The following is a 27,793-nucleotide window of genomic DNA, read 5'->3' on the forward strand; positions in this document are numbered from 1 at the left end:
CTTTCTGATTCCTATTTGATGTTATGTTTTTTGGGTGCTTCAGGTTTCCAAACCAAGGGTTTTAAAAAGGAACATGTGCTATAGTAGTCTAAACTGCCAGTCTGGGAGTCAGACAAAATTTGCATTTGGCTCTAACAGTCAGGCTGATTCTTTTATGTAAGCACACTATAAAGTTATTCATTTCAGTTACTAGCCACAGGCCTTGAAACTGATTGAGTTGGACTACAATCCATGCCGCCTCTCAATGGTTTTGTGACTTTGATAATGTAGTTATTTTTCTGGTCCAATATATTTTTATTTCAGGGAAAGTCGAATTTTCAAAGATAAGGATGATGTAGCAATTATGATTAAATGGCATAATTGAAGTCATATGCCAATGGTTATGTCCAAAACGTAGTCAGTCTCTGAGTCTGCTAATTACTGTTATACTATAAAAGATCATCAAAAATTAAGAAAAAAATAAATACTATAAAATGCATGCATGGATTTCAGACTTCCAGTAGCAAAATAAACTTATCTTTTCATTTCATTTTCAATGAACTTTCTCAAGCACTCAAATAAATGAACTGTCCCACCACTCCTGAGGTCCACAGTCCTGGATCTGAGTCTGGATGTGCTGCATCGCACAGCTCCCCTCCTTCGGGCCCCTTTTGGTGCTCAGGAAATGCACGATGTACTCAGTAGAAAGATCTGAGTCTTGGAAGACATCACCATTCTCTGAAATCGTCCCCATTTGCCACCACACACTTTCTTTGCTCCTGCCGAGGGGAGGACAGGAAGCAGAGCTCAGCACTCCCCAACTGAATCACTACTTAGAATTAAATCTACCTCAAACTCCTCTTGATGGCAGATTTTGGTGCACAGTAAGAGTCTGGTTACGAAAATCTTTTCTTTTTATCTCTCAGCTCTTCTCCTTCAACTCCAGCACCCCTGGAGTCTGCCCTTTGGAAATGCCCTTTATACCCACCCTGTGATTTTTCACCCTGGTATTAAGAGTGTGAAACCCAGCTGGAAGTTTCCAAAGATAATTCCACCCAGTCCTCTGGAAAGTGTAATGGGAAATAATGGGGAAGCAGCATGGGCACCAAAAGGAGGCTGCTGGTTTCTCGGATGCCCTGCTGATTGGAGACACGGAGGCTGTTGTGTAACTGGCTGTCTCAGTCCCTCTGTCTGCTTCATCCCGCTTTCCCCAGTGGGGTAACACTGCAGAATCACGGCTTCAGAACAGTGAGCTGAGATTCCCACACTCTCCTCCGGAGAACAGAGACATCCTCAAGTACTTTGTTTTGGCACCATGGGCCTAGTATTTGGACCCTCTAGATCTTTTAGAAAATTAACCCCACCAGTCTTGTGCTGCCTCCTTCAATTATGATAGACAAACTCTAAAAATGCTGTTTGAAAAGCTCAATGAGGGAGAATTGCCTTCCTAGACCCAGGAAACTGAAATGGCTCCACGTGATAGTGAATTAGAAAAGGCTTGCACAATGCTAAGTTGATATTTGAGCATAAAGGTAATGGAGGTCTCTGTTCTAGATCTTAACTGCAAAAAAATATGAACAATGTTTTAACAGAAATAAAATCATGGATGAGGAGGTAAAATATATATATATATAAACAAGAGTTCCGGTAATAAGACTGCAAAATAACCAAATAATGAGATGGATAGGCTCTGTTTTTGGTGTATATTTCATTTGAATGGTCTCTTGAAGCTAGGAATTGTGATTTCTACAAAATCTGTTCTTCTCCAATGTTGACACATCAGTGCCTATTGAGATCCTAACCAGGTTTTTTCATTGCCCAAACAGAAAAGATGGGCAATGAAAAAACACAACAGTGTGTTAAACGGAAGCACTCAACTGTAACAAATAATCCATGACCCTAAAAATAAAGAAATTTAAAGTGATAAAGAGAGACCAAGGATGAAATAATTAATGAAATTATCAAAATGAGGAAGTAATATAGATCCTATAAAGTGAAAATCATGACATAATAAGAAGCAGCATTGAATTGGGAATTTAGCCACGTACCAAACTACCTGTTGATGCTATAAGCCTCAACAAGCCTCCATAGACTCATGTATAAAAGAGAGAAAGAACCATGGTTCCTCTCCCTATTCTAAAGTTACTGTGAGAATCAAATGAGATCAAGGTAGCGCAGGTGCTGTTTTTAACTCTACACACATAAGAGCCTTTTAGGATACAATATTGATCCTTGAATGACCTAAACAGCAGTGTTTCTAAGTATATTAAAGAGTAGTGAACACAGAGAGCCAGTCACTGGATGCAATTACAACCTGCGAGTCTGGTTAATCACCTTCATCTGGTAATCCTCTTCTTGCATGGGCAATACACTTTGGAGACTTAACAGAAACTCCTAGAATTGATGTAAAACTAAGAGGAAGACCTCAACTGCCTCTTGAATCTGCTTGAAGGACTTTGCTCAGCACGAAGTAAGGGCTTGTTCTATTGGGTCATCGCTGCTACAGAGCATCCTGCCTCTTCTGTGTTTACTGATTAGTGGAACATGGCCTTGTCTACCTTCTAATGCTATTGCACTGTGACGATATAATTTCAGGTGGTGCTCACCAGCTTGCTTATTACTCACAGTGAGGCACCTGGTCTCATCTGGCCCTATAATATCCCCTTCTGATATTGACAAAGAGAGACAGATGAGAGAAAAAGAGAGAGCCAGCAAAAAGAGAGGAAATAGTCTAGAATCTATGACGATAGGGGACACATTTTAATTTCTCTCACTTTCTGAATTGAATGGAAAAATAAAAGCAAAGGAGGATTCTATGCTTGGAGAAAATGAAATAGACCAATATGAAATTAAGATATTTTCTTCTTCCCATTATGAATGCTGTGGTATGTGTCCATTGCATTTTTGCCTCAAGGATCCAGAAATCTCTCATTAAGGTTAATAATACATATTAATTTCACTTCAGGCTGCTTATAATTTGTCTATTCTTTGAATCCAGTTGTGTAATTTATTTAAAAATCCTCCTGGACTATTTGAGAAGAGAACTGAAATAAAGAACAGGAGTTCTAGCACTATATTTTCTTAAGACTTCATTATGTGATAGTTGGAAATGATGTATGTTTTCTGGGGCCTCACTGTCATCACGTACAATCAGGAGAAATCATCTGAGGCGCGTCAAATACTAACTTCTACACATTCTATTTATAGGAGTTTTATGAATTATGGAGATTATTGAACAATTCTAGAATATGCATAGAAGCCCTCTAGCCTTGGGTTGAGAATATATCTTGTATGTTATTCTATGTAATTACTGTGCATATACACGTGCTATCTTTTTTGACAATGTCCTCCATTATCTGGGGCCAGTGTAAAGATGCAGCCAGCAAAAACACAGCTTTTGATACTAGAATCTGATCTCAAAGTGTCAGTTTCAGTTCAGGCTGCGCTGCTTCTAATTTAGTTCCTGTCAATGTGCCAGAGAGATAGAAAAAGATGGTTCGAGTAGTGAGACATCTACACCGTTGGGCAAAAACCTGGCTGCTAAGGCAATTTGGGCAGTAACCAGAACATATAGCCAATCAGCCCCGCTCTTTCACATGACCTTTCTTCCTCTCTCTCTCTGACTCTTCCAATATTTCTTTCAGATAAATAAATCATTCAAAAGGGAGTAAAACGATCTTCACTATGTTGCCACCATTCATCTCTCTTCTGCATCTCATTTCTTTATTAAGCATCTTCCATCTTCAACGTATCTTTCTCTGGCAAATGCCATTTCTGTGCTCTTAAACTTGAACTTCATACCCTACTTTCCATTACTATTTCCTGTATGAGACGTTTAACATCTGCTTTAAGTAATATGAGTATGTTTAGGAGATCTCAGGTCTGCTTACTCTCCATTTGGGTTAGAGAACAGGAATTGCTGACAGATGTGTAGCCATGGATTGAGGCCTTGCTCAGTGTCTTACGATTTAGATGATTTGAGTAAATTTTTAAATTTCTCCAACCTAATAACCTCATTAAAAATAGAAATGAGAGGGCCTCTCATGGTGGCCTAGCAGTTAAAGTCTTTGCCTTAAACACATCAGGATTCCATAAGCCAGTTCTAATCCCAGCAGCCCCGCTTCTCATCCAGCTCTGTTTGTGGCCTGGGAAAGCAGTCAAGGATGGCCCAAAGCCTTGGGATCTTGCAACCATGCAGGAGATCCAAGCGAGGATCTTGTATCCTGACTCCTGGCTTCGGATTAGCTCAGCTCCAGCCACTGCAGCAGCTTAGGGAGTGAATCAACAAATAGGAGGTCTTCCTTTCTACCTCTTCTCCTCTCTTTATATTTGACTTTCCAGTAAAAATTAAGTAAACCTTTTTTTTAATAAGAGTATATATTCAGCCAATGTGACATTAAAATAGAGTTAGAGGATGAGAACAAAAAAGAAATCAAAATATTTCTGTCTCCACTGTCCACCTTGACTTTGGTGTTAGATATAACTAGTTTCATGACTTCAACACCTTTATGTCTGCATTGCTCACCTGAACAGATTAGCTTTGGTACCACAAGATCCTGGCCCAGTGTCTTGCACTATTATTGTCCCTTTCCTTCTAAAGCTTAAGGGTGATAGGACATTTTCCCTGTCCATCCTGGATTGCCTCATTATCACTCACTTGCTTCCAGCATCTTCCTTTACATATGTAGTATGTTTCCTGTATCACATTTTCCTTAATTGTTTTCCTGGTGGAATATGTATGAATACAATTATCCACTTCACAGATCTCAAATTGAATGAAGATTTCTCCATTCTAGATTGCCAATCTTTGACATATCTCTATTGAAGTCAATATTTGACCACAATGGTTTACCAACTTCTACATGTCCTTTCTCTCATATGCTGCCCAGTTCAAATGTTAGCCCTCCTCAATGGTGGAGCAGCCATGATTGCAAGAAATAGTTGATGTCTTAGCTCTTACACCAACCACAGTTTACCTAGCCCCGTAAGAAACACTCACCTCATCATCCTTATTATAGCAATTGATTTTGGTAACACAGCCTTGTGTCTGTCAGAAACTACTGTGTCCATGGTCAGTAACGTCAATTTAGGAATGGGTTATGAGTCTGATATCAGGTCAATCCATATTAGAGATTCTCTGAGGGCTTTAAGAAATAGTTTCTTGATCTTTTTTGGCGAGCTCTCCAAAACCATTTTATTATTAGTTCCTAGGGACTTTAATGTGAGAAACAGGTTAAAAATGTTTAACCCAGGTTTAGAGTCAGCCTTATAAAGAGATTGAAATTGACAAAGAAGCCACAACACAAAAACAGAGGAAAGTACTCGCTTACACACCCTGGGCGTGTAAATCAAACACCTCTGAAGAGCTTCCTTCTGGGATTTCCATTTTAGGAGTTCATGAATCCTTGCTGTTCTTTGGGTCGGTCTGAGAGCAGTGCTGAAGTCAAATTCAGCAACACATCCAGCCTCAGAATTGGGCCACTTATGCCACTCACTATCACCTCTCTATCTAAAGTCTCTAACTCCGTCTTAGATCACACCAGGTCTGTTGTTTTTTTTTTTTTTTCCTGTTAGTTGTTCTTCCTTTAATGCCCACTTCCTACAAATCCTCACACTTTGCAGCACCTGCTGTTTGTTGTACCGTCCTATGGAAGACAGAACTTAATACTCTTTTCCATGTTTGAGTACTCACTAGGGACATCCTTTGGAGATTAGATATTTTCATTTCGAGTCTGAGATTCATTTCATAGTTGCAACCATCCACATTGGGGTCAAACTTCCTGAACTAACAATTTATTAATTTGCTTTTCTTCTATTATATATTATTTTAAATGATGTTCAGAGAGTTTTTTTTTTAACTGAATGGGACTTTGAAAAAGGTATTAGCCAAAGCCCTTTAGATAATAATTTGGTAAAAGAAGGTCTGGAAATGTCAAGTGGCTTATCCTGCAACACACAGCTACAGATCTTGAAGAATGTCTACAACTTACACATAATGACCTACAGCCAGTGCACTTTCTAATTTTTTGATCATTCCCTCACCACATAACAACATAGGAATTTAAAATGTAGACACTGACATTGATATCCTGCTCAGAGCTCTCAGAATCGGCTGTTTCTTAAAAAAAAAGAAAAAAAAATATGTTTGTTCCCAGACAGAACATCCAATAGAGACAGGATTGAAGCTCCTGTCATTCAGCCACTGGACAAAGGCTTGTTCAAGCATCATGACAGGTTCAAGATTCTCCCATAATTCCCCAGATTAAGTACTATGGGGGCTGTCAAGTCGCCTCTGACAGCAGAGGAGGCCAGAGTGGTGCAACTTTCAACCCAGTCAGATCCATTTTCCAGTGGATAATGTGAAGTGAATTTTCTAACAACCTAGCATGAGAGTAACAAATAAGAATTGTTTCTTTTTTTTTTTTTAAATCTGGTATTTACCTTTAAATCCAAAGTTCTGTAGAGATTCTTATAGATAATACACTGAGATAATAATCTCAGAGATTAAAGACTTTGGGTTTTGCAGGCAGACACCCCAGTTTTCAGTCAGCCCTGACACCTACTTTTTTCATAATCTAGGGTAGCAAGCTAACTCTTTCAAACGTCCATTTCTCTTTCTTAAACTGGGGATTAAAATAGTACCCACACCATAGGATGTTTTTTATAGCTGTTAAATAAGTAATTGTAACTAAATTGTGGTTACTAATAACATCATAATCATCAAGTGTGCTTTTCACTTTGTTGGAAAGACAAAAGGAAACAATCTAAAATAAGTAAATAAATAAGGGGGAAAGGATAGAAACAAAAACATATAAATGAAAAAAAAAGATAAGAAACATCAAGAAATGATGGAGTGGGAAATAAGGAGAATGCTGACTGCACCCGGAAACATTTAGCTTGTTTGTTTCATGCACTTTCTTGTGGACCAATCTTTGTCTCAGGTGCAGCTCTTCCTCCAGAAGGCACGCTCTTCCCGATGAAAAGCAGCGGCAATCATACAAAAGTATCATGTTTACTAAGCAGAAATCTATACATGTAACCTGACATAAGTGACTGACTGTGTGGTGAAGTGGTCCTCTGTGAAGAAGAAGCGTTAATAAGAGTTTTCTAAACTCTGAGCATCAGGGGGAAAAAAAAAGCAGACATCATCTGCTTACACGTTCTGTTTTTCATTCACGGCTCTTTCCACTAATGGCTTGTTTTGTGACAACTCTATTCCAGACCTTTTGCATCATGCTGAGAAAATGCAGTTAGAAAGCTGCAGAGGCTGGTGTATGACAGAAGGGTCATGAGACCTGGTGGGATTCGTGACGCAATATCAACAAAACAGCAAATTATTCTTGGGGAAATTATCAGTAACATCTCAGAGGACAATTCACTTTATTTTTAAATCTTCAACTGTGTACTAACTTTTCTGAGAACTCATCCATGTCACCATGTATAGGTACAGAATTGTAGCATCATCAACAGGATCACATTCAAGTTCAAAAACTTTCATGTTCATGGCAGTACATGGAATCCACAAAAGGAAGGTGGTTGGTAGGAACTGCAAATAAGAGGACTGAGAGTGGTCCACTCGCTGTGATCAGCAGAAGCTTGCATGTGATTCACTGCCAATATCCTGGATCTGCCATTAGCAAGAGTATTGTCAAGCTTCCCATTGCACTGCAACCTATGTGCCTTTGTTTTTGAGGCTCTTGCCACATTTCCTCTCTTCTCAGCAAAATCATAGTCATTATGTTTCATACACACAAAGTAGCAACTCCTAATAGATCCTTGTTAAAGGAACTGATACGATTTCCATGGACTACCTGCAATGCTGGGCTCTTGATGGGAGTTATATCAGATAGGAAGAGAAAAACTCAGTCAGTTCTCTGAGCTCGCAGTAGGTTGGGTTACAGGGTTCTACAAGTCTGCTGAAACCCAAACTTCATCTTGTGAACATATGCCCAGGTATGCTTGCTTGCTTGCGTTTATTCTTTCTTTTTTAAAATAAGAAGTGGGATTTTGTTATTATTGTCAAATTCTCCAGAATCAATGACAATAACCTTCCTCATAATTAAATATTGATTATATAACATCCACTTTTTACAGGCTAAGGTCAAATCTGACTAATAAGCCTGGTCATGTTTATAAATAAGCAGAAGTAGAAGAAAATGTATGTTCATCAAATACATAAATCAGAGCTATACCAGGCACTTCATACAAATCTCAAAATTAAAAGAAAAAAAAATAGGGGTTTATTTTTTCCCATTTAGAAAAAGCACAATTTGGGCCCGGCGCGGTGGCGCAAGTGGTTAAAGGTCCTCGCCTTGCACGCCCGGGATCCCATATGGGCGCCGGTTCTAATCCCTGCAGCCCCACTTCCCTTCCAGCTCCCTGCCTGTGGCCCTGGAAAGCAGTGGAGGACGGCCCAAAGCTTTGGGAACCTGCACCCGCGTGGGAGACCCGGAAGAGGCTCCTGGCTTCGGATCGGCATAGTATCGGCCTGTTGCGCTCACTTGGGGAGTGAATCATTGGACGGAAGATCTTCCTCTCTGTCTCTCCTCTCTGTATATCTGCCTTTCCAATGAAAAAATGATAAAAATAAATCTTTAAAAAAAGAAAAAGCACAATTTAATGGAGAGGTAAAAAACTTGATCAAAATCACACAGTGTAAGGTCAAGTTAGAAGTAATAAACAAGGGCCTGGTGTGATAGTGTGGGGGTTAAAGTCCTCACCTTACATGCACTGGAATCCCATATGGGCGCCAGTTCTAATCCTGGCTGCTCCATGTCCCATCCAACTCCCTGCTTGTGGCCTGGGAAAGCAGTCGAGGACGGCCCAAAGCCTTGGGACCCTGCACCCACATGGGATACCCAGAAAGAATTTCCTGGCTCCTGGCTTCAGATCAGTGCAGCACCGGCCGTTGCGGCCTGTTGGGGAGTGAATCATTGGATGGAAGATCTTCCTCTCTGTTTCTGCTTCTCTCTGTATATCTGCCTTTCCAATAAAAATAAATAAATCTTTTTAAAAAAGCAGTAATAAACAAATGATATAGTAATAAGGTCTTTAAAAAAGGAAGTAGATAACAGCTCTCTAGCATTTTGAGGTTTTTTTTTTAGATATTGTATATTCTATAGTATACAACACATTAAATTCAAGGGAAAAACAAAGTATCTTTTCATATGGAACTACAAAATGAGGGAGTCTTTGAATTCACAATATGAATAAAGTGTTTCCTTTTATATTCTAATGAGTTGGGTTCTGCCATTCTATCATTGTATTCTTTGATAAAAAGCTAAATTTATTATGAGACTCTCAGCTAAAACATTGTGTAACATACTTTTGTATGACACAGAAAAATGGAGGCTGACTAAGCCTAGTAGGCTCTGAAATTATGGCATACAAGAAGTGGGTTACAGGGGAATGTGTGGCACCCCAATTGATACAATGAAATCTGTTTTAATAACAAGTGAAAGTATTCAATACTTCGAAGTTACCCTTTCTGCTTGTTACTTTTCATTGTGAATTGATGACACTTTACCTTGGCATGGAAGTTACATGGAATTCAAAAAGAAACAAGCTCCAGTTAAATGCTGAACACATCATTTTGTTGTAATACTAAGAAGAAGAATGAAAATAAGAACTCTGATCACACTTCCAACAGTTGTTTTGTCTGAAATGAGGCTACAGTTTTGCACTCATGAGCTCATGTATCTTCCTAGTTAACCACTGAAATTGACCGCGTTATTTTCATGTAACATGTGAGAAATTAATGCTGAAAATTTTGCAGGTGTGTGCAGACACATATACACAAGGACAAGCACCTTGTTCAAGATCACACATCCATCTTGTGATAAAAGACCTGGGTTCAACTTAAGCCAGTATAATTCATTTTTCTTTTTAAATTACCTTTCCTTTCCTTATGCATGCATGCTTGTTATCTTGGACAATCAGGATGTTTTCCAATTAAAAAAAAATCAAAAGGACCAGTTTCAGAATCTCATATCACTTTGAGAATTACATGTGATCATGCCTGTAAAAGACCTGGGTCATAGAAGCGGACCTACAAAAGGTTGTTTTCTTATCGCTCCTGAATCACCTACCTCCTCTCTCTTTGGAGCTTTCCTTCCCTATCTGCCTCCTCTCCTTGCCTGCCCCGTGGCTTGGGCACAGATGGCAGATAGAACCAATGACACGGATCGTGGTTATTGCTAGCTGTGTGTCTGGGGTCAAGCAATTTCTTCATTATCTTTCTTTATTGCAAAAAGCTTGTGTAAGAGAAAGGATCCATCAGTAAATATTGATGCCAGCAGGCAGGGCGTGCAAACTGTCAAACAGCTGAAATGAAGGATTGTCAATTCAGCAGCAAGAACCCAGGGAGCCAGTTTAAAGCGAAGATGAATAAGAAAAGGTTTAATGCAACTAAAAGAACAAACACACCCCAGTGCTGAACAGCAGCAACAAAAAGTATCAGATTATGCTGTGTGCAGGATGATCACACTGGTTCATGCAATCCCATGCCCTGAGACAGAAATTAATTTAAAACAATTTGCAAAGAAACAAAACAAAGAAAAATGCCTAGTGTCCGCCATGTGCAATGTGTTGGAAAACAAATATTCATGAGATACAGGCTTTGTTTTCAGGAAGTCTAGAAACAATATGAGGTAACATGGTGTGATTACTGAGAATGCAAGCCTTACTGTTGGAACTACCTGGATGTGATGATCATGTTTTCTTTGTGAATTTCAGTTCCTCTTCATCAAATGGAAATCATAATGGCAATATCATAGGGTTTACATGAGCGCTTGACAGACAGGTAACATTGCCTATAGCACAATGCACACACCCTCAGAATCATGGGTCTCAAAGAGGGATGTGATATTTTCACAAGATGTTATGCGAGAAAAAAATGAAGTACACGATAAGGAACTTCAAAAGGCACATTCACTTGTTAAAGTCAGAAATCAGGGCCTGGTGGCATGGCCTAGCAGCAAAAGTCCTAGCCCTGAAAGTGCCGGGATCCCATATCTAATCCTGTCAGCTCCACTTCCCATCCAGCTCCCTGCTTGTGGCCTGGGAAAGCAGTTGAGGACGGCCCAAAGCCTTGGGACCCTGCACCCGCGTGGGAGACCTGAAAGAAGTTCCTGGCTCCTGGCTTCGGATCACTGCAGCACTGGCCGTTGCGCTCACTTGGGGAGTGAATCATCGGATGGAAGATCTTCCTCTCTGTCTCTCCTCCTGTGTGTATATCTGACTTTCCAATGAAAGTGAATAAGTCTTTAAAAATAAAGTCAGGAATCAGGAACACTGAGATTTTTCATTAGAAAATATAAGGATTAGACCATGATGGCTTTGTAAAGGTGTTACAGGAAGGAAGAATGGTAAAAAAGCAGAGGGTTTGGAGTGGTGGTGGTTGTGGTGGGTAGGTTTGGGGCAGGAGCGTCAGGCAAAAGCTTGTGCTGTGTGCTTTCAACTGTGACATGTGGCTATGATGAGTGTCTGCCAGGAACTTACAGTGTGAGAAAAATTTGGACCTTGTTACTGAAAAGTCTTAGATTCTGAGCCAATCAGTAAGACTTTGATGTCTAGTGATAAATTGATCCTGAAGATTTCCTTGGGTGGGTTGTAGAAGCTGTCATTTCTTTTTCATTAAGTGGCAATTCCATCTCCAACCTTACATTGACATAGTGTAAAAGTTACGGATATCCTCCTCTGTCCTCCACCGGAGGAAACGGTCTGAATACAGCCAGTTGTTTACCATGCAGAAAAGAGCCCACATCGGACCCTGCCCTGTTTGCACCATGATCTTAGATGTCCCGTCACCAGAACTGAAAGAAACAAATGCTTGCTCTTTATCAGCCATCTAGCCTCTGGTGCTTTGTTTTTTCAGCCCAAAAAAGCTAGGACAGTGGTGTCCAAGGAGACATGGGTAGAGTTCCAGTGGTCTACTCTTGGGTAACTGGTATCTCAATTACACCATTTCATTCCTTTCTATCTCAGTTTTCATCAGTAAGATGACATAATTATTATCCGAACACGTAGCACTTTATGTTGACTACGTGAGATAATCTATCACATCATTTAGAATGGGACCTGACATTCGCATCACCTAGCGAACCCTCTGTTGAGTAATGTTCAATAAAGGTCAGCTGACCTTCAACAATAGTTATGATTGAACAATGATTGGCCTTGGAGTTTGCAGTTGTTTTTTTTTTTTTTAAAGGTTTATTTTTGTTTTTATTGGAAAGGTAGATATACAGAGAGGAGAGACAGAGAGGAAGATCTTCATCCGATGATTCACTCCCCAAGTGGCCGCAACGGCTGGAGCTGCGCCAATCCGAAACCAGGAACCTCTTCCAGGTCTCCCAGGAGGGTGCAGGATCCCAAAGCTTTGCGCTGCCTTCCCACGCCGCAGGCAGGGAACTGGATGCAAAGTGTGGCAGCTGGGATTAGAACTGGCACCCATATGGGATCCCGGCACATGCAAGGCGAGGACCTTAACCACTACACCATCACGCTGGGCCCAGAGTTTGCAGTCTTTTACCTACAGCTGATATTGTTTCTTTGACAATAGATTTTTAGGTGCTTTGGAGACATATCTAAATCATTATAGTATATATCACCATGGTTTAGGGTAGATTGAAATGGAGATACCACATTAGGCATGGGAGGAACTGTGGCATGGGGAGAAGGAACACACAGAATATTTCATATTTCAGTGACAGAGCAGAGCAGGACTCAGAGCCTGAGAAGAGAAAACTTGTCAGACCCTACATAATAAAATTCTGCCTCAATCTAACAATTAATATGCGATTCTTACAACACAAAACTTAATGTTTAATAAGCATCCTGGTGTCAGAATTGTGGTGTTGTAGGTTGAGAAGCCCACATCTCATATGGGTGCCAGTTCCTTTTTTTTTTTTTTTTCATGAGACAATTCAGGGATTTCCTCGTCCATCTTCCCCACTTACTTCCCTCCACCCCCTGTTTTATTATTACAATTGTATAGTCCTTCGCAACAGTCACAAGTCTATCAATCTTCTGTTTAAGTACGTCATAACATTGTGTGCATAGACAATAGTAGAAAGTCCAGCATCCTGTTATCAAGGTGTATTTGAACAGTTTCATCGGGAGTCCATCTTGCATTCAGGAGTAGAGATGCATACTGCACTGCATCTTTAGTTCTCGGAATACTAGTGCCCATTTACAGTTCCTATGCATATAGGATAGATAGATAGATAGACAAACAGATAGATGCATCTTGTATTTTAAATGAAATTTACTGTAGTACATCTACTGTATGTAATACTACTCAGCCATGAAAAAGAATGAAATTCTATCATTCACAACAAAATGACTGCAACTAAAGAACATCAAGCAGAGTGATATAAGCCAGTCATATAAGGATAAATTTCATCCATTCTGAGATTTACAATGTAGGAGAGGTATGGATCTTCCATCCATTGGCTCATTGCCTTATGGCTACAATAGCCAGAGTCGAGCCAATATGAAGCCAGGAGCCACTAGCCTCCTGTGGGACCCCATTGTGGGTACAGGGTCCCAACACTCTGGGCGATCCTCTACTGTTTTCTCAGGCCACAAACAGAAAGCTAGATTGGGAGTGGAAAAGCCAGGACACAAACCAGTACCCACATGGAATCCTGGCACTTGTGATGGGAAGATCAACCAATACAACCACTGCACAAGGTCCTCAATGCTGGCTTCTATCCCATCAGCTCCACCTCTGATTCAGTTTCCTGCTGGCATCCGACAGAATGTGGATTGGTGTTTAGGTCTCTGTGCCCATGGGAGATCAAAGAAGAAGCTCCTGGATCCTGGCATTTTCTGTGTTAGCCATAAGCCCTTTAACTATACCTGGCTATTACACCCTTCCTTTGAGCTCTGTTAAAAACATCACTGAACAACTACAAACCAGGGCTTCTCAATCCATGGCTCACAATTGCTTAGTATGGAAGGCCATACGTTCTCTATTCCAACAGTCTTGTGAGGGACAGTTATTCCAGAAATCACAAGAGCATAGATCACTTTTAATTTTGTTTAATTGACAAGCCCTTGACTTTTATATGTTCCAGATATGGCTCAGATGTTACACAGCAGGAGATGCTTCCCTAAAGTCGCATGTCTTGATGTACACTGTCTCCTGGGATGGATCTGAGACACACAGACAGCGCTGTCTGCAAAATTTGTTCTTCACTCTGCAACTGAAGACTGTTTCATATTCTTAACGGGAGATGAAGGTTGAAGGAGTGTCATCTGGATACTCATTCACTGCTTTGATTTTTGTTTTTCGTTTGCCTCGACCTTCATTCTGGGCTTCAGTCAAAATTTACATTTTAACCTTTTGCACATATAGATTCCTGCTGTCTATTCACATTAGTAGAACATAAAGGACTCACTCTAAAGTTGAAATTTCTATCACTGTGTCATGTCCTTCCCTTACAAAACACACATCAGTGTGCCATTCTGGATACCCATGGTCAGCATGGCATTGGCATCCTGGAGCACTAAGAGAGTATTGTGAGTACCAGCAGTCTAATTTATTCTTCCAGTACTAAGCCATATGACCTGAAGGACCGATATTACAGTAATAACTGCAATTTTAAAAAGCCTGTGTTCAGAATGCGAGTATTGAATGATTCAGTATCATCTTCTTTCCTCAGAAATGTTTCAAGATACCACAGTTCCATGAATACATTTAGCAAAATTCAAATTGTAGGGCTTAGTTTCTTTCCCTCTTTTCTTCCTTTCTTCCTTTTTGCTTACCCTTTAACCATTCCCTCACTACCAATTTGTTGCAATTTCTACTATATTTTCTTTCTTTAGTTACTCTCTCTTAAATTATTTCATGTGAAAGCCCATTAGAAAGATGAATCAAGGCATTTCTTTAAGAATTATTTATTTTTATTGGATAGTCACATATACAGATAGGAGGAGAGACAGAGAGGAAGATCTTCCCTCCGTCTGATGATTCACTCCAAGCGGCCACAATGGCTGGAGCTGAGCTGATCCAAAGTCAGGAACCAGGAACCTCTTCCGGGTCTCCCTCGTGAGTGCAGGGTCCCAAGGCTTTGGGCCGTCCTCGACTGCTTTCCCAGGCGACAAGCAGAGAGCTGGATAAGAAGCAGGGCTGCCAGGATTAGAACCGGTGCCCATATGTGATCCTGGCATGTTCAAGGTGAGGATGTAGGCCTTTCAATTCATGAATCAAGCATTTAAGTCTTTCCTCAGTCATTGGGAGATCTTGAGCAAGTTTCTTGAATTGCTAGAGTATTCGTTCCCTCAACTGAAAAGCTGAGGATAATAATGAAAGCAGTACTTTTCCATAGCCTTTTCCACTGGATTTGAGTACACTAGTTGGCATTCAGTTCTTGATCAATATTTGCGACATAGCTGAAGTTTTTGTAAGCAATTTAACATACACCAAAATTTGTATAATCAAGTAATCAAATATTTACATTTATGCATATACACTCCCGCAAGATGAGTCCAAAGATAATCAAAAACAGATGTGTCACCAGATCTAGATAAATATAAATTATCTGTGCTAGGTCTTCAGAATACCATCACCCAAAGATAGATATAATGAATTGAATGTCTGCCCTCACCCTATCCCACATTTTTATGTTTATTTTACTAATTCCCAAGTTAGGTGAATTGGAGATGATTAAATTTTGACAAAGTCAAGAACAGGGTGATGGGGCCCAGCGGCTGTGGTCTAGCGGCTAAAGTCCTCACCTTGAATGCATCAGGATCCCATATGGGCACTGGTTCTAATCCCAGCAGTTCCACTTCCCATCCAGCTCCCTGCTTGTTACCTGGTAAAGCAGTCGAGGACAGCCCAAAGTCTTGGGACCCTGCACCTGTGTGGAAGACCTGGAGGAGGTCCCTGGTTCCTGGCTTCGAATGGGCGCAGCACTGGCCGTTGCAGCCACTTGGGGAGTGAATCATTGGACAGAACATCTTCCTCTCTGTCTCTCCTCCTCTATGTATATTTAACTTTGCAATAAAAATAAATAAATACATTTTAAAAAAAATAAGAATAGGGTGATGATAAAATCAGGATTCTTACAAGAGAAGGAAGACAGTAAAGCTCTTTCTCTTTCCCTCATGCAGGAAGACAGCCATCTGCAAGTTGGCAAGAGAATTATCATCAGAACTGAATCTGCAAACACATTGATCCTGGACCAACCATCCCGCCATTGTGAGTGATGTTTATTGTTAAGCCATGTAGTCTCTGATATTTTATTATGACTTTATAAGCAGACAAGGACAAGAAGTATTGAGCAAGTGTATGTTGGGTGAATGCATGAAAAAAGACAATGTGGTAACCCCAATAATGTGAAGGAAGATGCTTATCTTTAATGCAAATTGAGGGATCATTAACATTTTAATAATGAGGTTAGCTTGCCATCTACCTCAATTCCACACTACAGTTACTTTTCCTCTTCCTCTTTCTTTTCCTCCCTTCCGCCCCCAGTCTGGATTTCCCCATTCTTCTCCTACACTTCAGAGTTTATTATGTAACTTAATGGAAAACCATTTTCCATGGACTGTTATGAGTTTAGTTCCACCTAACCCCAGAAGGAAAGGACTGTAGGTCTACGTTCATTGCCCATGGAAATAAATTTGTTGGGTCTGTGCTTGGTCACACATTAGAAAGCCTCCCATAAGTTTAAGAAAAAAATGTAAAAAAAAAAAATGGAGCAACCTAGACATATGTGCATTTTATAAAATTTATACAAAATGCTTTCTGGGGAAAGATGGTGAATTAAAGTGTATTAGAATATTTTGATTTTTGTCAAACAAGAAAGAGAAAGGATTGGATAAGTTGAAATAACAGACTTTTTTTATAAAAAGGTGGAGTATTTGATATTTTAAAAAATCAAATAAAAGACCACAAATTGAAGGGAATAGCTTTTGTTAATGCTGAAACTTGCAGGGCCAGTTAGAGCTCATTAGAAGGTGATAGGAGCTATGCAGATGAGATCAAGTTTGGTAATTGTCTGATTCAGAATCCATTAGAAAGGTTATAGGGTTGTTTGTCTGGGTTATGTTTTATAAAGGGATGATTAGTAGTATATTAATAGGCCAATGGGTTATAAGGCTGGGATTGGTTTAGTACTATAATATCTAAGATAACATTAGACTGGAAACAGCATTTCATAGAGAGGACTGATTTGGGGGAAAAGTCAGTTATGATCTTAGCAGATGGGTTATGAGGTTATAAAAAATATCCTAAGCTTGATGGCAATGCTAAAACAAGAATCTAACTTGATGTCACTTGCATCTTTAATACTTTTAATATTCCAATGTCTCTATAGCTAGATGCTACTTCCCAGATTCTGTGCAGGTCTGTCAAGGTCTTCGATCACGGTCACTGATTTGGAAAGTGAGACTGCTTGATGGAAATGGCTGTGATGTTCTTATGAGAAGGGAGCACAGCCAGTACTGGAAATGCTCTTGTCCGCTGCAAGCATTGGAGGCACAGCTCAAAGGAGATGTCTGCAGACGCGGACACTGAGCCCACGGCATTGAACTTCCGAGAGAGCCTTGTCCCAGCCTTCCTGCCGGCCCCCTTGCGGGCCTCGTCCTGGATAGTTGCTCCGATCCAGGTCTACTTTCTGAGCTCTGAACAATCGCATGACAATCTTATACAATATAATTTTATGTGCATTTTATTATGCAATGAATGTGTATTTTATATTTATTTTGTTTTATTTAAAATTATGAATGTGTTTTATGAAATCACCTCTATGTGTGTGTATATATGAATATAATATATATCATGTATTTCAAAACATCTTTTGATGCGCTATTAAAAAGAATAAACCAAATTCAATTTAGTGGTAATAGCTAAAGGATGTTGCCCCTTCTTACAGTAACTGAAGTTATACTTAAGATAACCAAACCATGCTAAAGTGAATCAAAAATCACCTGATGTGTATTACTTGGAGAGACAGAGGTCTATTCTGTATGCCATCCTTGTATTATTTATTCAAGAAAATAAAGAAACATGTAGGTTTCTATGCCAGGAAGGTGAAGAAATCGAATCCTTCCCTGCTGCTCTCACTTTGGACTCTTACAGTACAGAAGGAAGGCTGAATTACAGCCAGATCACGAATGCACATCTCAACGGCCCTCATCACACACGCAAGCAGGAAAACACGGGTGATTCTTATCTTTCTTTCCACCTTTGCTCTCTTCATTTTGTTTCTTCTTTCTATGTTTATCTTAACATTTTTTTTTTCTCCTTGCTCTCCTAGTAGATTCAGCATTTTTGGTCTTGTTGTCCCTGATACTCTCCTGTTTTCACTTTTCTAAGCACAAATAAAATCTTTGTAACTTTCCAAATTTTGAATGATGCTGTGACAATCACATTGCCGTATTCTTCCTTGTATGTGCCCATTTCCAGACCAGAACTGACTTACTCTTCCATAAACAGCTGCTGAGTCACATAAAAATAATCATAAAAACATACATATAATCTCAAGTTTGCCTGATGATATCCAATTGTGTCCAGTTTAGTTTTTGAAAAAGAAGGCTGAATAGATTGATTCTTATTGAATGATTTTATTTTGGTTAAGATACTCTGTGTGCTAAGATTGAGAATAAATATGCAAGATATTAAAATTAGTTTTGATTCACAATATTCACTAGCCTGTGTACTTTCCGAATGTGAATCCAACTTTTAATGTTTGAAACAAAATTAGATTAGATTTGAATACTGAGTCCGTACTGACGTGGCTTGTGTTAGAAATCTCTGAAATCAAGGGGTTTAGATGAGGACAACTGGTAGACCTTTAACTAAGCCATCACAAGCGGCTGCCACCATAATAATCAGGTAGATTTATAAATCAGGAAAAGCTCCCCAGCAAGAGTGCTTTCCCTCACCTCCTGCTGCATCATTGCTTCCTGCCAAGGCTGTCAGCTTGTGCTTGCGTTGCTAATTAAGTGCACCACTCAAAGCAGGTGGATGAGTCAAAGAAACAACTCATGATTTTCCCTGTGCACATGCCTGCTTCGTGTCCCTGGGATGTGGGTTTCATTTGGCTTGACTGCAAGCATGCATAAATGCTCACACCTGGAGGAAACGGAAGAGGAGGCAGGGAGAAGTGTCCTTCCAGACAGGAGAAATTATGCAGATTATGTGTGATGCTGTCAGGAGACAATCCGTAATTTTTCAATTTTGTTTTTATTGATTGAAAAAATGAAAAGAGTGCTCAATCCGTTGATTTACTCCTCAAAATTCACAGTGTCTGGATTAGGCTGGGTCCAAATCAGGGCCACAGCCAGGGGCGAGGAACACAATTCAGGCATCCCCGAGGAGTGTCAGAAACCCAGCGCCTGGGCCCGTCAGTGTTGCTTTCCAGAGTATACACTGACAGAACGTGAGAGTCAGCAGCTGGAGCCAGGAACTGAACTACATAATACGATGAGGTTGGCAAGTACACTGACCATGTGAGTGAAAGGCCAGCCTTGAGAAGAGCCTTTCCATTAACTCAGAAATTGGATTGAGAGTGGAAAAGAGAAAACAACACAAAGCAAGAATGCTGGAAAACATGCTCCAAAGCTTTGAAAGTAAACACCACAATTGCATTCTCTTCACAGAATCACTGCCCATTGGAGAGAATTTTCATTGAGAAATTCACGAATCCACCCAGTTACACATCCACATAGGTAAGGGTGGTACTGTTAGCCATCATTACGTTTCGAGACAGAGTCATTAGGATCTATCATCTTAATCACGGTAACAGACTTTGTTTTTGAAAAAGGCAGTTATAAAAAAAAATAAAGCAGGTATAAAAATTTGTTTGTATAACTTCCATTCTCCCTGTAACTTCCTTTTCCAACCAGGTGGCTTAAAAATTCAACTTCTTGACAGTAATCTTGTAATAACATCCTAAATGGACAATGTCTAAGGTTGCCTTCCATGATCTTGTTCCTGCATGCTACTTTACATAATTCATGACATTAACTCACTTCGTCATGTTTTAGGAACAGCGAACATCCTATTAATTTTATTTATTTTATTTATCTATCTATCTATCTATCTATCTATCTATATATTTATTTTTTTTATTGAAAAGTCAGATTTACAGAGAATGAGAAACAGAGAAAAAACTTCCATCCTCTCAATCACTCCCCATGTGGCCACAATGGCTGGAGTTGAGACAATACAAAGCCAGGAGCCACGAGCTTCTTCCAGGTCTCCCATGCAGTTGGAGAGTCCCAAGGCTTTGGGTCATCCTCTATTGCTTTCTCAGGCCACACACAGGGAGCCGGAGGGGAAGTGGAGCAGCCGGAATATCAACTGGCAACCATGTGTGATATCAGGCTATGCCAAATGAGGTCTTTCCGCCACTATGCTACTGCACCGGGATCAGACATGTTATTCTTTCTAAAACCAAACAAACAAGCAAAAAAACTTCTTTCTACTTTGTATCTGAAATCTAATTAATCCCACAGGCCAAGGTCTAACTATGAATTTAATATCAACAACATTAAATTCTATTGATAACTAGCACTCACCACTACAAATCAATGGCTAGTATTTAAAATTTAATCATCTATATAATATTAATCACATATCTTGGTAATATAAATATCTGCATAAATATGGAACATTAAAGGTGTTATATTATGTCATTAATCCTGGGATCGGTGTGGTAGCTCAGTGAGTAAAGTGCTCACCTTGCATGTGCCGGATCTAATATGCGCGCCGGTTCTAATCCTGGCTGCCCCACTTCCCATTCAGCTCTCATCCTCACGGGTGACGTGACAACCGATTCATTGAAGCCTACAGAGGATGTCGAGAACCATAGAGGGCAGAACAAATTGGACAGCTCTCCCAACCAAGCCTTGATAGTACATATCCAGATGAATCAAGACCTTAAGGTAGACTATTTCAGCAAGTGGACCTTGGAAGGACTTCCTCCATGTTGGAGCAATGAAATCAACACCATCCCAGAATTATCAAACCCTTAATCAGCACCACCTTAATCAGAACATGCTCCACATCAGGAACCCAGGGGTGACATTTTGTGGCTATCCATCATTCCTGGATGCTGATGTGGTTGGTTTGCTGGGGAGAGCCCTCTCCTCTTGTCCCCTCACTTTCCCCTGATGCAGGAAGAAAAAAAAAGAGATTTGAGACAGTAGCCTCATTCACTTTTCCCCACCTTGATTGGTAGTCTATGTGCATGCATCCCTCTCAACTATATAAATACCATCAAAAATATAAAAATGATAATAACAAAAAAGGAGTTGGAGTTTTTCTAGAAGAGTCCATTTTAAGTAGAATGATAAACCCTTTGTGAGGAGCTAACATTTTGCATGAAGTTTAATTGTTACAAATTGGACCAAGACATTAAATAATTTCAGAAACATGTAAAACATTCTATGTAATTTCCCAGATGTCAGAAAGACTTTCACATGATGGAAAAGACAAGAATGTTGACAAGTCTAGTATTCTATGAGATGCAGGAGAAGTTGGAGTTAGAATAAATCATGAAGATTCTCTAGGCATTTGTAAAATGTGGATGTTTGTCCTAAGGAGAGAAGAAAAACACAGATTTTCCAAACTCAATTTTTTTTTTTAATGTTAATGGTAACTCCAGTTGTTTCATGAGCAATAGAAGTGGAAATGTACTCGCCATGAGAACCAGCAGCATGCCGTTCCAGGGGCCTATGGATGAGGTGATGCCATGTAAACGGTGACAGAAGTGAACAAAGAGAAACAATTACACTCGAGATTTCTTTCTGAGATGCGATCGACAAGATTTTATGGTACGTGAAATACAAATTAGAGGTGAACTAACATGAGAAACCAAAACAATGTCAAACGTGGGGGTGGAGAAATTTATCTTGAGGGGTACTACTTGATTTAATAGAGAAGACTGGGTGAGAATTAATGCTTATCTGTTTTATTGATGATTGCCAGGTAGTACACCTGGAAGAAGTATAACTGTGAAGTTAAACATGAAAATAACAACGATGGGACCCCGCGCAGTAGCCTAGTGACTAAAGTCCTCGCCTTGCACTTACTAGGATCCCATCTGGGTGCTTGTTCTGATCCTGGTTATTCTACTGCTATCCACCTCCCTGCTTGTAGCCTGGGAAAACAGTCACGGATGGCCCAAAGCCTTGGGACCCTGCACCCCTGTGGGAAACATGGAAGAGGCTCCAGGCTCCTAGCTTCACATTGGCTCAGCGCTGGCCATTGTGGCTACTTGAGGAATCAGGCAGTGGATGGAATCTCTTCCTCTCTGTCTCTCCACCTCTCTCTATATCTTCCTTTCAATGAAAACAAATTATCTTAAAAAATAAAATAACGATGATGGTAACGCATACGTGATTCTCATGGTAGTTTCTCTTCTTTATATTTTACAGATTTTTGACACTATAACATTCAAAACAACTCCATGTATGTGAGACTTGGCCAAGCTTTCCATTTAGTATTGGAGGAAAAGCCAACGTTTCTGAGTTGAAGTCGCCTCTCTGACACCAGATGCCATTTGTCATGGAAATGCATATAAAAACAAAGGAGTTGTACAAATGAACATGTTATCCAGAGTATAACGCCAAGCTTGAAACGTAAATATATTTAAGGGATGGCCGAGAGATTTGATACCCTTGGAGACACTGAACACAAAAAGGAAAAAAAAAAAATGCTTGTAAGCTCTGGTAATTTAACAAGTTAATAGTTGTAAAGAATAGAATAAACATATAAATACAAGTAGCTTTTACCTGATGTCATGATGTGTAATGTTGGAGCAATTTGGTTATATGGAAAGTCTAGATTTTTAGGGCTTTGAATGACAAGCAAAGGAATTTCACATTCTATAGGCATTCCGCGATCTTTGGCATTGTTTTTAGGGGAAAAAGTTGTGCCTGCTCGAAGTGGTGCTTAGGGATGACGGATGAGGCGGTAGGAAGTGGAAGACCAGGGTGGACAGTGAATGGAACTTTTGAAATAATTTAAAAGGCAAGCACAATACACAATTTACTCCCAGGGACAAGAAATGAGAGAACAAAGTAGACAGTACATTGTGTTAACAAAGTGGACAGCACAAGGGGCCGAAGTGCTCATTTTAGCAAAACAGCCCCATTTCCCAGGGGATTCTGTCTCAAAATGTTCATCCTTCATATCACCCCCATCTCCCTTTTATTTCACGTTCCTTGAAGACAGGTGATGTAAGAGCTATTGAGATTTTTGTCAAAGAAATCATTCTTAGGAGTTTGCGTTCTCAACAAATGGAACTCAGGAGACAAATTTTTATTTAGCAGAGAAATTGCATAGTATGTATAAATCTCTCTTTGCATAGATTTGAAGATACAAAACGTGCACATTAAACTCATCAATCAATTATTGCAATCTATACTTTGGTGTCTACATATCTATTGTTCTTTTTTAAAATAACCCCATATAAAATTACCCTAGAAAATGTGGAAAGGCAAATAATTTTAATGGTTACCTAAGATATTTTAAGCTATGTGTTAAGTATATCATCTTAAAACCACACCGAATGGTAATTAGATTATTTATCTAAAATTATTGCTTCTCCTTTCATCTGAACTTCTATTTAAACCAAAGCTGTCCCTGGGCCATATTTCAAAGTTTGCATAATACTGTCATAGTTGAGAAGATTGATGCAAAGGCCAGGATTTGTATCTCTACGTCTCGGTTTCCATCCTATAAACAAGTGTAAAATCTTAGACGATTTAACTAATGTGTGCTTATTTTGTTCACTAGTAAGAAGGAAGACTTGATAAGTGCATTAATAAAGACTGTGGCAAAAATGAAGATGATTGGAATGAGATCTCTCATACTCCATCAATACACGCTTTTATTGTATTCCCCATAAAAATTGGAGATCAATAAGCATTTGATGTTGATATTGTTAGATAATTTTATGTCCTAATGTGAATAGCTTGAGGATGTGACTTTGAAGGCTGTGTGATTCAAGATCAAGAAACGCTGCATGTGGCATGGTAGCATTGATGATCTAACACGAGTTTCAACTGGGGGAAGAAGCACGGAGGAGTGCAAGTCCCAGGAAGTGGTGCAAGAAAATGGCCTTCAGTACGCAACAAAGAATGCCTAAAGCTCAAGGTTTCCAGAGAAAGATATCAAGACTCGTGCCTTTCTAACTAAAAACATAAATACCATTTTAAAAACATCTTTCTGTATTTGAAAGAAAACATGATTAATTACTTAAATAAAATACAAAACCAGGGTCACACGTAAATAAAATTTAGAGATTCTGAAACAGAAAAAAAAAAACAGTATAAAAATGAGAACACAAGAAAGACTTGCAAGAGAAAAACCGATGGATCAGTGCTTAGTGACACCTCGGAGAACAAGGTAAGGGAGGAATGAACACCCTTCAGGCAAGACACAGGAAGGTGAGGCAAGACCATGCGTGGCACCTGCTACAGAGAAGACGGGTCTAATGGAGTCAAGCTCACAGACGGCATTCAAATAAAGACCAAGAGACATTTCGGAATGTTGACAGCACAGTGTACTATAAGCGAAGTTGCATGTTAAGATGCGCTTCTTCTTTGTGTGTGTGTGTACAGAGCAGATGGAGAGGAACAAATGAAGCAACTTCCATGTTGATGGTGGACTGGCATGAGAAGCAATGCTACCCTGATGGTCCTGTAAGACTCAGGACGGTTAAGTCTGGGATCCTGGGTCCTTTAGGAAGCAGTGGAATGACTTATCAAGCTTCTAAAGAGATGAGAAGATTTTTGGCAGAAATTTGCCTATGAATAACAACAAAGTAATGGTGCAAACTGTCCCGTGGCAGAAAGCTATATGCAAGGTAATCGTTCATCAATGAAGCTTGGGCGTTTCTTTTCTTAAGGTTTAAAAAGCTCTCCGTAAGTCTTAGGGTGGAAGATTATGGACTGTGAAATCAAACTGCACAGGTTCAAGTCTTACATTCATCATTTTGCAAACTTCTGATCTTAACTAATTTCACCTTATGATGCACCCATCTCCGCATCTATAAAATGGACATAACAATAATTCACAGTAAAAACATTACACTTTTTAAATTGTTCGAAACATTTCTTGGCAGATAGTAAACCTAATTTCATATAAATATTTATCCAAAGTATTTGTCAACTTGGACATGCATTCATCTTTTGAAGGGTACCTTGATTGGATTTTCAAGTATTTGCAGCTGAACATAAGGCTTCTTGAAATACCCGTGTGCAGATTTTCATGTATATGTAACTTTTAGACTCCTAGGATTTTACACTAGAAGCATAATTTTGGATATTGTGATGAGCATGTGTTTCGTTTTTAAGAAACTATGGGGGCCCGGCGCGGTGGAGCAAGTGGTTAAGGACCTCGCTTTGCACGCCCGGGATCCCATATGGGCACCGGTTCTAATCCCGGCTAGCCCTGCTTCCTTTCCAGCTCCTTGCCTGTGGCCCGGGAAAGCAGTCAAGGACGGCCCAAAGCTTTGGGACCCTACACCTGTGTGGGAGACCTGGAAGAGGCTCCTGGCTTCGGATTGGCTCAGCTCCAGCCGTTGCGGCTGCCTGGGGAGTGAATCATTGGACGGAAGATCTTCCTCTCTGTCTCTCCTCTGTGTATATCCGCCTTTCCAATAAAAAATAATAAAAATAAATCTTTAAAAAAAAAAGAAACTATGGAAAAAACTTCATTTTTCTTCCACACCTTTGTATCATTTTGTGTACCTACTAACAATGAATACCGCTACCGATACCCATCCCTGTCAGCACCTGGCTGTCGTTATTCTATCAACTGTGTGATGGTAAATTTTGGCTTTATTAGTCATCTTTGATTGTATACAATGTGGAGTACAACTGTATATACATAGTTGATACCTATATATCTGCTTTAGTGAAATATCATTTAATTATGTTTTAATTATCTAGCTTGTGCTATAAGAGTTCTTTATACATTCTGGGTAATAGTCTTTTGCCAGAAATATATTTTGAAAGTATTTTTTCCTTATCTGTGGAATAATTTTCTTTCCTTTCACATCATCTTCTGCAGGGCAGATGTTTTAAGTTTAAATAAAATCCAGATTTTCTAGTGTTTCTTTCATGGATTCTATCTTTCGTGTTGAATCTAAAATCTACAAATGTAAGAAAGAGCACCAGGTTTTCTCATGTCATTTCCCAAACGTTTTCAGGTTTGATTCACCCTCCCATGTATGTTTATTGGAAGAGGAATAATGTGTCTTGGGGCTTTTATGGCATGTGATGAGCAGTTATTATTTAAATTTGTGAACTAGAGCATCTTTTCGCAATTCTATTGTCTTTGCTCTTTGTCAATGATCAGGTGAAAATGTTTTTGTGGCCCTTGTATGGATCTAAGCTTTCTTTTCTGTTGTTGTTCCATTCATCTATTTCTCTGTTTTATCAGAAATGCCACAGTGTGTCTGAAGAAGAACCTTTAGAAGACTTGTAATTAAGTAACATGTATATGTGTGTGTATAAAATATGCATTTATTTATTTATGAGTATTTTCTTGTTTTTTAAGAAGTAATATTAGAGACAGAGGGAAAGTAAGAATGAGAGGAAGAGCTAGAGCAAGAGAGAGAAAGAGAGCAGGCTTCCATCTGCTGGTTCACTTCCTAGCAGCTGCAATGGCCAGGGTTAGGCCAGGCTGACATCAGGAGCCTGGAGCTTCATTTGACTCTTCCGCAAGGCTGCAAGGCCACAAACATTTGTGTCATCTGATCATGCTTTCCCAGGTGTATTAGCAGGGAGTCAGATTAGACGTGGAGCATCTGGGACTCAAACTGGCCCCCATAATAGACAGTGGCACTTCAGGTGGCAGCTTAACTTACTATACCACAATGCCAGTCCCACCACTGTATTCTGTTCTTCAATATCATCTTAGCTATTCCAGGATTGATATCTTTCCATATAAAGTACAGAGTCACTTGTTTGGATAACCAAAAAATGATCTCCTGAAACTTTGAATGAAATGTCATTTAAGCTACAGATGAAATTTTCAGGTCTCACATTACTATATTGAGTCATAATATCCATAACCATTTAATAATTATCTGTTTACTTTGTTTTTTGATTGATTTCTTTTTTCACAGGTTTTGATTTACCTCATCTACATATGGGGTAAATCTATGCTTAGTTATTTCATGTTGAAAGGTATAGATGTGAAACAGAGAGAAAATAGAATGTTATTCAGTATTAAAAAGGAAATGAACTACGAAGCCAATAGAATATATAAAGGGACCTTAACTAGATATTAGTAAGTAGAAGTAGTCAATCTGAGAAAACTACATGTCATCATTACAGGGCCTGTCTTAGGGTACAGCATGTTAAGCCATGACTACAACGCTAGCAGGTACCTCTAATGCACTTACAGAAACAGCAAAAATTGGACCACAGACTTGGGGCTCTGCCACCCATGTAGGAGACACGGATAGCATTCCTGGCTCATGTCTTTTGAATTGTCCAGCCCCACTTATGACAGTCATTTGGGAAATGAATCAAGGTATGAAAGATCAGTTTCTCTCCACCTCTCTTTGCCAAATAACCAAAAGAAAAAAATAACCAAATAAATAAATCTTTAGAAAAATATACATCATTCCCACAATACGACATCCTAGAAACTGGAAAACTAGAGAAGTTAAAATGATCAGTGGTTGCTAAGGGTGGGGAAGGATGAGAGCACAGATGGTTTTCAGGGCAATGAAAATGAATACTGCCTATTGTACTATCATTGTGGAAGCATTCTGTTACACATTGTGCATGCTCATAGAATCTTTGACATGAAGATTAAACCTGAATGTATACTGTG

Source organism: Ochotona curzoniae, unplaced genomic scaffold (assembly GCF_017591425.1).
Source record: "Ochotona curzoniae isolate NIBS_2020 unplaced genomic scaffold, NIBS_Ocur_1.0 scaffold_3208, whole genome shotgun sequence".
NCBI classification, from domain to species: Eukaryota; Metazoa; Chordata; class Mammalia; order Lagomorpha; family Ochotonidae; genus Ochotona; species Ochotona curzoniae.